Consider the following 13,012-nt stretch of genomic DNA (forward strand, 5'->3'; position numbering starts at 1 on the left):
ATTTTGTCAGACAGGTTCTCTTTATGAGATTTCTGGGTTTAACAGGTCTGGACGTAATCAGGTCTGGGTGCGGACAGTGAAGTTGAACTAAACTTCCCAAAAATGTGGTTAATTGCAGTGATCCCATGCTTTAAGAATAAAAGGGATTACTTCTTCACATAGGGCCAGGTAGATTTGGATGGCGTTTTATCCCTTAACAAATGAAATCATGATTTAAAAACTATATTTTGCATTTACTCAGGTCATCTTTGTGTAATTTTAGAATTTGTTTGGTGATCTGCAACATTTAAGTGTGGCAAACATGCAGGGACAACTAGGGACAAGTTGAGAAATAAAGCATATAGCGTTAGTTCAAGTAGGCCATGGAGTCCCATAATTGCTATCAGCTAATCTCACATAAGCCCTCATCAGCTGACAGTCAGCTGATGTGCTCTAAGTATGCTACTGGCTAATAGCTCTTATGCTGCCTTATTGAAACTGCTCTTTCCTGGCTCTGCTCTGCTGCTCCCTCTGCAAGCTGCTCTTGCAACCCTCCTCCACCCCAGCTACTTCTTTATTGTGTTCTGACTTAGGCCGGCCACACACTACATGATTTTCAAATCTGAAACCATTTTAAAACCGTGGGAGACCACAGGCATTAGGAAAATTTAAAAAGATTTTTCATCTTTAATCCTTTGAATGCACACACTAGACAACTCAGCCACACTGTCAGATCACTGGAGACCACACACCTTTAAACTTGCCAGCAACCTTGGTGATCATGTGACTTCAGAAGAAAAACACATGAACACAGATGTCTGTTGATACCCTCTTGCTGTTCACAATAGGCTGCCCTGGCATGTGTTACAGGTGCAGCAAAAATAATAAAAGGGAAAGACTCAGGATAAAATCCTGGTTGGAATTAAGTTACAGTTGTGTTTATGGTTGTAATCGGTAAAAGTATGTATGATCTAGCTGGTGATGCTACCCCGTCTGCTCGCTCTCATTGGTTATTTGGCACTACGACCTAGATTCGTAAATATCAAACATGTTTACGACGGGAATTGGAGCAGTAAAACAGTCTAGTTGACACCACACACAAGGATTATTCCGAAAAATTATCATTTGTGATGAGGCTCCACTCGGTATACACCCCCACGACTGTCGAGGGAGGCAAACCTTGCCTCAAATCAGGCTTAAAATCCTGTAATGTGTGGCTAGCCTTAATTAGTGTTATTCTGTTTCCATTGATGCCTGCTCTGCTCTGGGTTTTGCTGCTTCCCCTCCTGCCTTAGGCTTTCCTTATCGGCATAGGAACAGCAGGAATGTGTGCTATTCCTGCTTAATGCTTTCCACATAGGCTCGTGGAAGAGCAGGAGTGTCCCAGAAAAGCCGCACCGCCAAACATAAATAACAGCGATAAGTGCAAATTAATAAATACTAATAAAGAAATATATACAGACACTAATCCTGTGGTTCTTGACTAAGTGGTCATGACAGAAAAAAGACATTATAGGTTTTCATAACCAAACATCTTGAATTTTTCATAGTTTCATAATGTTTGCATTGCATAAAGAATAACAATACATAAAAATCAGTGTTTCTGAAAATAATTGGCGTATACTAGGCTCTGCTAACCATATTTTTTTTTTAACTTTGCATGCAGTATATTGAAAATAACTAATATCTTCATTTTTTCCCATCTAAATCACCAGGGATTTCCATGACAGAACCTAGGAAATAAGGGGTTAAATAATGTTCACACTTATGAATTTGTAATTTTTATTATTAGGGGAAAGGTCGGTTAAAATTTGACAAAAAACATTGGAAAAAATATTAATGTTTAACATTTTTACAGCCTAATGAACTGCATAAAAAATAAGAATGCACAAATTTTTGAGTTTCTTAAAATCATTGACATATACCAGGCTATGATAACCAGAATTTATTTGTTTATTTTTTTACTTATCATGAAGGATATTGAAAATAACTTATATCTTCATTTTTACCCATCTAAAACACCAGGGATTTTCATGACAGAACCTGGCAAGTAAGGGGTTAAATAATGTTCAAACTTATGATTTTTTCAATGTGTATTATTAGAGGAGAGGTTACTTATAAAGTTGAGAAAAACATTTGAAAAAATATTAATGTATAACATTTTTACAGCATAATGTTTGAAATGAGCCTTTTTGGTCCAAAGGACCTAAATGGGTGTAACATTTAAGGAAGTATGAAGGTTTAAAAAGCTTTTATTTTGTCAAAACTAGGTTTTTACGTGTGTGTTTTAGTAATTCTATCTGTGCATTATTGACCTTGTTTAACACACTCTGACTAAATCAATTAAAGAAACAGTGTGAATAAGTTTAACCTTATTGACAAGCACAGTTCTTCATCATCTTTGACTGATGGTCCTCTAATTACATTTGAATCTTGGAACATGTGCTCCTATCAGTTTTCCAAAAGGATCAGAAGGGGTGGACATCTTTTTAAAAATAGCTCTAGAAGACCACCAGCCCATCCCACAGGCCTGATCCCCGGTGCACACACAGGAAGGTCAACGACAGGGATGAGGCTGACAGGAATGCAATTCTGTCTACACAAAGCCTCTTCCCCTCTCTGTGTCCCCTCCTCTTCTCTCTGCATTCACTTCAGCACCGCTCCTTGTAAAGAAATTCATGTAGCATTACACTCTTGTAAATAGACAACATGCACTCCATTTTGGGATCAGTAAATGATGTCCGAACACAGGGCTGCGTTTGTACATGGGTGGTATTAACAAACCTCGGAGGAATAATGAAAGATTATGCTGACTTGGACCCTGTGTCTTATTTAAGGCTCTCAGAACAACATAACCACATCATGTCTGGATTTAAGGTGTGAGAAACATACAGGATTCTTCGTCGTGCCATCCTTAAGGTTCCGCGTATTTCTAAGTAGGTGGATCTGCCGGATTACACAGTCATCTGCTGCTTTGGATTAAATTGCCACTGTATTGTATTGCATCCTTCCATCCCTGCTGATGCCAAGATCAGCGGCTGTAAAACACAAAGCTGTTCAGACCTTAAAAACTTTATACCAACTGTGGGACAAATATAGTCTTTGTCTCACAAAAGCTTCTAATCTTGGTTGCTGCATGGTATGTCTGTCACGTGACATCAGCCAGCGTAGAGATGACCTATATTCAGTTGCAAACAAAAACCGTCATCTCCTCCAGTGTATTAAGTTAAAAGTCATGAAATAGGAAATTGCATGTCAGCATTAATAACAGGGTTTTAAAGCAGAGATTATCATATATTGTGTTTATATTGCGAGTGTTAATCTTCATCGTGCGAGTCTGTTCTGTCATAACCGCTCTGATTTATATCTGATAGATAACAGGTGCTTGTCTTTGTCGCTTGGATTATTAACTCCAGCACCAACTCTGCCGAGCAAAGAGCTTGATGATCTTGCGTTTTCCTTTTTGCCCGTCTAATCCTCTGAAGTCAGTTACTGAGCAGCTGCCAACAGATTTCGTACGTGGCCTGTCTCGCCCCAATAAAAAGGCCTTTTATTTGACCCGGACTCAGGTGTCCTCTTATCTTAATGTATTCAGTCTTTACAATAAGGAGGCAGTAGCTGCTCCCCCCTCTGCACCTCTTAATCGAGTGATCTCACAGAAGAGGAGCTGTTACTTTGGTGGCTCCTTTGAGGTGGTGACTGGTCGAAGACTGAGATGGATCAACGCCACACAGTCGGAGGACAAAAGACTCGATGCAGCACAGTTGACAGCGGGTTGGCATGGTGATGACAGCATAAGTGGGATCCATTAGGGTTGAGATGAGGGGCAGTTTTAGTTGTTAATGAGAGGACTCTCACAAATCTGGTCCTTTGAGCAGGCCTCTGCGACTTGGAAAGCTCGCTTTCAACGCAGCGTTTTTGACTAAACAGGATAGCCACACAGGGGGTTGGTGGGGGGCGAGGAGATACAATCTACTAAGTCTACTATCGCACAAAAACCTTACACCCCTTCAGGGGTAATGCCTCGGCTGAGTCCAACCCCCTCTCTCCAAAATGAGTCATGTTAGGTGTGGGCGACAAGGTCTGTGAAACAGTCAGACATATGATCCTAGCGCTAAGGAGGAGTGAAAGTTGTCTACTCCGAGGAATGCACAACCCATTAAAATGTCCTAAGTGATCCCTCGCCCCCTCCTGGCCTGCAGATTTGGTGGTATTTGGATTAACCATGCAGACGGAGCTGCAGATGATCTCCTTCGGGTGCCAGTGGCAGCAGCCCGCTACGGCATAAAACATTTAACATACAGTGCATTCAGGAAGTATTTGGACCCCTACACTTTTTTCATTTTTCTTGTGTTGCAGTCTCAATGTTTTTCCTCAATTCTAAATGCTTTGTCTGGAGGAAACCAGGCACTGCTGATCAATTGCCCTAAAGCATCCAAACAGTGAAGCATGGTGGTGGCAGCATCATGCTGTTGGGGTGTTTTTCAGCAGCAGGGACTGGGAGACTGGTCAGGGTTGAGGGAAAGCTGAGTGGAGCAAAAAACAGAGATGTCCTCAATGAAAACCTGTTCCACAGCGCTCAGGACCTCAGACTGGGTCGAAGGTTCACCTCAACATGACAATGACCCGAAGACCACAGCCAAGACTGAGTGTAGATTAATAAGAATTAAAATGAATTGAAACTACTGTAGCATCCGGCTAAAACATAACAGAACTGATCAAAGTGAAGGGTGTTTGAATACTTTCTGAATCCACGTTGTAAAAGGCCAAACTCAACCTTTAACAGGAAGAATTACAACCTTTCATGAACTTCAGACTATCTCTGAACTCACCGTGAATATTTACTCTAAACATATGCTGGAACACATTCTTTAAACAAATAACACTGCACAAATAAGCAGGCCTCAGTTTCCTGTGAATGTTCCAAGATGAACACGGGTCCAGAAAGAATCCGGTTGTAGAGTTGAGGGAATCTTTCCCAGGCTTCAGTTTCTGATTTTCCTGCCAGGATTCAAAAACAGGATTTAAATTCTTCAGGAGGTACATGTTTGTTGAGAAATGAAAATCGGTCATGTCCCAAAGTAGAAATAAGCCAAATTACCAATTTTTAGACGGTCGTCTCTATCAGCCCTTTAGCTAATGGCTGATGGCTAATGTGTTAGTTACAAATGCCAGATCTGTTAGCCAGGGAATTGGCATTAGCATTCATTTGAGTGTTTTTGGCAGCTTGATGAAGGTATAAGTCTAATAATAACAGGGTGACCAAATCAGCATCTAAGGAGGGACACTTTAATTCTACTGTGAACCCACATGAATAATTTCATCAGTGCCCCTTGCATTACAAAAATCAAGTCTTTCCAGATCAACCAAAACCTTCTGGACTGGGGCTGATGGACAAATCCATGTCGCAAGCATCTATGGTTCATTGTTTTTGTATTGCAGGCAGTTAAAATCAGGATGGGACTCTTCATAACCGGGACATATTTGTGTTTTGTGACTGGCCTACACATAGCCCTGACCTCAACCCCATCGAACATTGGTCATTGGTCAGGTGGACAAAAAATTTCATCCGTAAAGTGTAATTACCATCTTATAGTTCTAAGGTTTTACAGGCTTTGACAGAAATATCTGTCTCTTTAGTGTTTACTTTCTGTAATTTGGCTTACTTAGGTTCTGCAGTTTGGTGCTGACCAGGTAGCCTTCAGGATTTATCTGATTTTTTGTTTTAGTGTGAACAAAGAAAGTAAAGTTTAGCTACAAAATGCGCCAAAAGACATGATCAAGAGAAAACTTAAGTTGAGCTATCGTTCATTAACAACCAGACATACTTCTGAGGGTGCATGTTGTATTTTTCCCAGTGTTCTTATAAAAATATTGATTATATAATCGTAAAGATGTTTAACATCCTTAATGTAAAATCTATACAAGAAGACAACGCCGTCTCTAAGTCTCTTTTAAGTTTTTAAAAAAGCCAAAGAGAAAATCCTTCTCGCCACCTGAACTTTCACATTAATCCCCATCTGACATCACAGGATTATCTGTGCCACTGATCCGGCCCATACACACATTTATCACACACTTTGACCCACAGAGTCAAGCACAGGCAGTTAACAAAGATGTGTCGTCCCTGTGTGGTGGAGGAGGCGACTTTAAATACCAGAGTGCTCGCGAGGATATGGGGTAACCAACAACAGCCGGAGGACTGAGGCGTAACCAACACAACATGGTCTTCACGCTCACATTAATCACTTATCAAGGCTTTCAGATTGCTATTTATACGCTGGGCTGAATTACATGGCAAAGGAGAACAGTGAGGGCTAAATCTGTTGAAATTATATCTGATCTAGATGAAAGAAGTTTATATTTGGAGCTGCAACATCACGTGATACTCTATGAAAACCTCAATTTGATATGTTTGAAACACTTCAATATTAAAGGACGAGGACGGTTGAATTTGAAAGACTTGTATTTCCTTTTAGAAATTCACCCTTACCTGCTTTCTTGCAGAGATCAATATTTTGTCAAGTCTCAGTGTTGAACTTCAGCAAAAAGCTAGCTAGCTTAATTTACCAAAGCTTGTCATAGCAATGGCAAATAGTTGAGCTCTTACAGAAGGTTATCAGTTCCAAAAAATGCACATTAAAAACTTCCTTATAAGCACATTATCATTTGCCTTGCTGATTTTGCCTTATAGCTTAAGCTCAGGTCAGACTAGCATTTTTAAGCACTAATAAAGCCTAACTCGATGGTCATGTGTCATGAATAACAGTCAAGCCAAAGTCCAGGACACCTCACAACTTCCTGATAGAAAGTCCAACATGCAGGCGCGTAGATGGCCTAGCGGTCTACAGGGCTACCCATGTACGTGGGTGGCCCACTGTCCTCCTATCGATTAAAGGCATGGAAAGCCCAAAAAGAAATCTAAAAAATAACAAAACAAAAAGGAAGTCTAGCAAGCATGATTCTGCTGTCTGCCTTCACAGGTAAAGTTGACCATTGAGTGCAAGTGCTAAAGTCACAAATGTAAACAAACCAAATGGCACAGTGAAAGAAGAATGATGAAGCCTGTGTCGGGAGATGAAACTGTGAGACGGACAAAAAGTTCTGGCAACGACATCCCTGCCTTTATGGTGTGAGAGAGAAATATCAGACGTACTTCAGTGAGCAGCCCAGTGAGTAACGGATGTTAGCGTTAGCATCAACATAGTGCACCATTTATCATAACATTTGAATAGAACAAATGCATTAAACCTAACACACAAAAACAGGATTTATAGGTATAGTGCATATCTGCCAACACTTCCATTTTCATAGGTTTCTCCCACATTTTTGCCTCCCATATTTTTCATCTCCTGCCTACTTCCTGTTTTTTCAGGCATCTGTTGTGGCCACTTCCTTGCCTAGAAATAAAACTACATAAAAGGACATTTTTTGAGTGCTGACTCGGCTTTAGACAAAAAAGGTAACGCTTTACCACAAGTCTTAAGCTAGCATTTAGCTAGCTTAAGCTAAACATAGCTAGCTTATCATTAGCCTTATAGCATTATTGCCTACGTTTTTTGTCTGAATTGTGGTATTTGCCTAAGTCTACTCTCCTGATTCATTGTGCCTCATTGCCTATATCCTTAGCCAATCAGAGTTCTTGTTACAGCCCATAATCATTCTATGCCTCAGTCATCTATTAATTATTGTCTTTATTATCAATTAAGTCACTTTCATTTGTTATGTAGTCATTATTGTGGCTTTTTTGAAAGTGATAAGGTTCCCCCAAAATGTCAAAACTAATTATTTCATTCAAAACATTTTCTTTAAGTAATTTCAACAACCTTGGCAAAAACATAGCTACACTATATTGCCAAAAGTATTTGCTCACCTGCCTTGACTCGCATATGAACTTAAGTGACATCCTATTCTTAATCCATAGGGTTTAATATGATGTGGGTCCACACTTTGCAGCTATAACAGCTTCAACTCTTCTGGGAAGGCTTTCCACAAGGTTTAGGAGTGTGTTTATGGGAATTTTTGACCATTCTTACAGAATCGCATTTGTGAGGTCACACACTGATGTTGGACGAGAAGGCCTGGCTCTCAGTCTCCGCTCTAATCCATCCCAAAGGTGTTCTATTGGTTTGAGGTCAGGACTCTGAGCAGGCCAGTCAAGTCATCCACACCAAACTCTCTTATTCATGTCTTTATGGACCTTGCTTTGTCCACTGGTGCACAGTGATGTTGGAACAGGAAGGGGCCATCCCCAAACTGTTCCCACAAAGTAGGGAGCATGGAATTGTCCAAAATCTCTTGGTATGCTGAAGCATTCAGAGTTCCTTTCACTGGAACTAAGGGCCAAGCCCAGCTCCTGAAAAACAACCCCACACCATAATCCCCCCTCCACCAAACTTTACACTTGGCACAGTTCAGTCAGACAAGTACCATTCTCCTGGCAACTGCCAAACCCAGACTCGTCCATCAGATTGCCAGATGGAGAAGCGTGATTCGTCACTACAGCGAAGGCGTCTCCACTGCTCTAGAGTCCAGTGGAGGCATGCTTTACACCACTGCATCCGACACTTTGCATTGTACTTGTTGATGTATGGCTTGGATGCAGCTGCTCGGCCATGGAAACCCATTCCATGAAGCTCTCTACGCACTGTTCTTGAGTTAATCTGAAGGCCACGTGAAGTTCGGAGGTCTATAGCGATTGACTCTGCAGAAAGTTGGTGACCTCTGCAAACTATGTGCTTCAGCATCCACTGACCCCACTCCGTCATTTTACATGGCCTACCACTTCGTGGCTGAGTTGCTGTCATTCACAATCGCTTCCACTTTGTTATAATACCACTAAGAGTTGACTGTGGAATATTTAGGAGCAAGGAAATTTCACAACTGGACTTGTTGCACAGGTGGCATCCTATCACAGTACCACGCTGGAATTCACTGAGCTCCTGAGAGCGTCTCATTCTTTCACAAATGTTTGTTGAAACAGTCTGCATGCTTAGGTGCCTGATTTTATACACCTGTGTCCATGAAAGTGATTGGAACACCTGGTTTTGATTGTGTGGATTGGTGAGTGAATACTTTTGACAATAAAGTGTGTCTGTTCTACTGTTTTCTGCCCCTTATTTTAGAATTTAACAAGTGTCTGATCCTTGTTACATTTTGTGCATTATGAAGATAAAGACATTTCCTACTTAAAAAGACATTTATCAGGTTTTAAAGTTATTATATCAATATATAGTAAAAATGTAGACTAACAACATAATCTAGCTACACTATTCATCTGCCTGACCATTACACCAACAGGGACCCCCTTTTGCAGCCATAGCAGCTTCCACTCATCTTGGAAGGCTTTCCATAAGATGGGAATTTGTGCCCATCTTGTCCTTGATGGGGTTGAGGTCAGGGCTCTGTGCAAGTTCTGTGCAAGTTGGGGCACAGTACTGTTGGAGTTTAAAGGGGCCTTCCCCAAACTATTGCCAACCAGTTGGCACAAAATGTCTTGATATGCTGAAACATAAAGATTGTCTTTCACTGGAGATAAAGGGGCTAGCCCAAACCCTGAAAAACAGCCTAATACCATTATCCCTCCTTCAGCAAACCTTACAGTTGGAACAAAGCAGTCCGGCAGGTAACATTCTCCCAGCCTCCGCTAAACCTAGCCACACACATGTGACTGCTAACAGAGAAGAGTTAATTATTATTACTTGTTTTTCTTTCCCGAACAACTAATAAAATATGTGTATTTACCTTGACATGTTTTGACTGTTGCCTGTGCCATGTCCTTATTCGCTCTTTTTTCCCAGGTGTGGTCAACCTGGCAGACCTGACAGGTTTATCAGGCTGACCACGCCCCCTTCCACCTGATAATCTCTTGAGGAAACAGCGGAATATTCAGCATGGAGGAAATTTCCCAAAATGTCTTGAAGTCACTGAGCCCTTCAGAGTGACCCATTTAGTATCACAAATGTTTGCAAATCACACTCATAAAAGAAAGTGGTCTATACTTGTTTGTTCTTTTAACGATATCTTTATTTTCTTTGACACTATCAGACATCTACAGTTAAAACACAACATTTGGCAAAATACAATGATTTGGCAAAAAACTTGTACTGATTGACTCACTGATCATTTCAGCAAAGTGGCAGAAAAATGAGCATAACTGGAGAAATCCTGTTCAATCATACGCAAAGATTTTACCAGTCTTGATATTTTAAAGGACTCCAGCTAACTCTGAGCCAGGTCAGACAGTATTCAGACATCCTGATTCACTCTCTGGTGCTGTGACACACTCAGACAGGGTGCAGAGAAGACCAGGCTCCTCAGGTTTGTTTTTGTGCAAAAATCGAGAGAAAGGGAACAAGGATGAAAGAGACAAACAACACGGAAAAAATCAAATCTTTTGTTCCTTAAAGTCACCAACCACATCAGACGAGAAATCTTTGTTTTCATACATGAGATTGGACTGTACAGTATGAAACCATGGGTGGCAGTTTCATAAGTAATCCGCGGGGCAGCCGAGGCCTTGGATGACAGTTTTTTAGCTCACAACATCTCCATCTAAGACAGGCATCAGCACAGTGAGTCACAAAACTCCACATTAATAGAAGGAAGAGTCTCTGCTGCATTTTTGGCACGACTTTTTCAATTAAGTCATGCCAAAAGGATAACAACCACCCACTCCAGAAAACAAAAAACATCAGTGTAAAAGTGCCTGTCCACCTCACAACACCAAAGCCATTGTCTCTGACGCTGTAATCCTGTTTCTCTCCTCCATTCATGGCCTCTAGAAGCACCAACGTTACTCATAAAGATGCAGCAAAGTCACATTCACTGCATGACAACACTTGCATGTTATAAAGAGATTTGAACATTAAAAATATATACAACACGTTTTCTCTATTCTCATTGAAGCAAACAATGCTGGAGCTCCCTCAGTCTGGTGCACAAATAGGAATGACCTGTGAAACAGGGCTGGTTTGATCCAGGTGATGATTCAGTACACTACAAGGTTTATATACAGGTTTCAATGGAACCATATTCTGTAAGAAAAATAAGTGAATTCATCCTAATTTACATCAATGGTCCCTTTGAAAGTGGAGAAATATCAAAATGATAACCTGAAACATGTTAAGAGTACTTTGACCAAGAAAACGCCGGCTCATTTTGCATAAAATGTTGACATAGTTTTGCACAGTTCCTCTCTGTAAAAACGTAATTGTTGTGTAAATAGCTGCTGAGTGCTGTAGGGTGCATTGTTTGTGAATTGGCTTTTCTGACAACATTTAAAAGCGATGTGGTGTATCTACAGATGCTGAGTAGTGTGATCTTGAGTGGTGTACGTTGGCTGGTAAGCCACACAACTGTAAACAGGAGTGTAAACAGAAAATATTCACATGCAGCCTCGAACTCCATGAACAACGTTACTAAGTTATGATTCATAGAAAAATAAAAGGTGATTAGCAGAAACGCCATGTCATATTTTTCTTTTCGGCTCCTAAACACAGGAGGATTTCATCCTAATTCTGTTTAACACCCATATTACATTATATGCTTTAAATGACAGTATAAATAATCAAAAGATGCTTTTCCACCAAAAAGTACCAGGAACTTTTCTTTCCAGGAAGGAACTAAATGGTTCCTGTGGCCCAATGTTGTCTGCATTTTCACCAGGGTCTAAAGTTCTAGGAAGATTATGCAAACCGTACGTCCTGATCAGTGTTAATTTAGCAGCTATTTTAACTTTAGTCTTAGTCTTTAAATTGAAATATTCTTTAGTCTTAGTCACATTTTAATCATTGTCACTCTTTAAAGGTTGAGTCTAGTTTTAGTCTGCATAAACTAAAAACATGTTAACAGAGTTATAGTCAATAAAAAAGTCCTTACATTTGAGTGTTTACTTTAATGCTGGCCTTACACTGAAGCAGTGTTTCCCAAATGCTCTTCCTCACAACCAACTTTTTATCAAGATCCAACAACTTTGTTTTCCATGTTATTCCTTCTCAAGTCAGCCCTCTGTGATGTCCTCAGCTGGTTGGTTTAGCTAATGGCTAGTGCTAGCTCTGGTGATGTTAAATCGATCTGGACCTGACCTGGAAGGGGCCACTTTACCTCCGTCACAAAAACTCTTCTTTTTTAAGGCTGGAAAAAAGTTTTTTTTAATTTTTAGCCAAGCTGACAGTGACTTTGGTTTCTTTGCCATCCAGTGGTTGGTGAGTGAGTGTTAAAGGATGGTGCTCCCCCATGTGTCCATAATGTGTACTGCAGATATAAATGTCCCATTGAATACTATAACTAAGAAATCCTGAAAGCTAATTTGGTGACACACTTCATTCTCTACGTAGCTATGGTAGCTTAGCTACGTTTGCTAAAGCTTACCTTGCTGAAGCTAACATTAACTACATACCTGGGATAGCTATGTTAGCTTAACAAAGCTAAAGCAAGCCACTGTTTGTGGAACTACTTCTAAAATGGGTCTGTGCATAATTTCACCCTTGGCCTTTTACCTTTCTCTCTGTTTTATTTAAGAAATGCTTGTTAGTCTTTCATATTTGCAATGTGGTTATTTAGTGAATGTAACAGCCAGAATTTGTTAATGAATAAAGTTGAAATGAAAAAATATATATAAATCCGAAAATACAATCTGATGGCAAATTATGGCACTGCTGTTCTGAAAGAGACGGCGTCTCAGATGAACGGTCTGTGAGAGTGGCTTTCAGAAAATGTATCTGTAGTTTTAATTTTAACTAGATAGTTTGTGATTTGGCTGCTGCTGAGGTCAGTCCTACACATGGGTCTGTATGTGTCTGACTGTTACATATACACCTTCCTCACTTGGAAGGGTTGGCACATTAGTCACAGCTCCACTCGCCACCAACACTGGAGCACCCAGGGCTTCACACATCTATCCGGAAAACCTTCGATATACAGCGTTTGGCAAAAGGCAGAGCCTTTGAAAAAAAACGCGGAGGGTGATTGGATAAACATTCTGTCTGTCTGTCACATCTTTACAGGCCAATTAGAGCAACAAAACACGTGA

This window comes from Cheilinus undulatus, linkage group 18, assembly GCF_018320785.1.
Source record: "Cheilinus undulatus linkage group 18, ASM1832078v1, whole genome shotgun sequence".
NCBI classification, from domain to species: domain Eukaryota; kingdom Metazoa; phylum Chordata; class Actinopteri; order Labriformes; family Labridae; genus Cheilinus; species Cheilinus undulatus.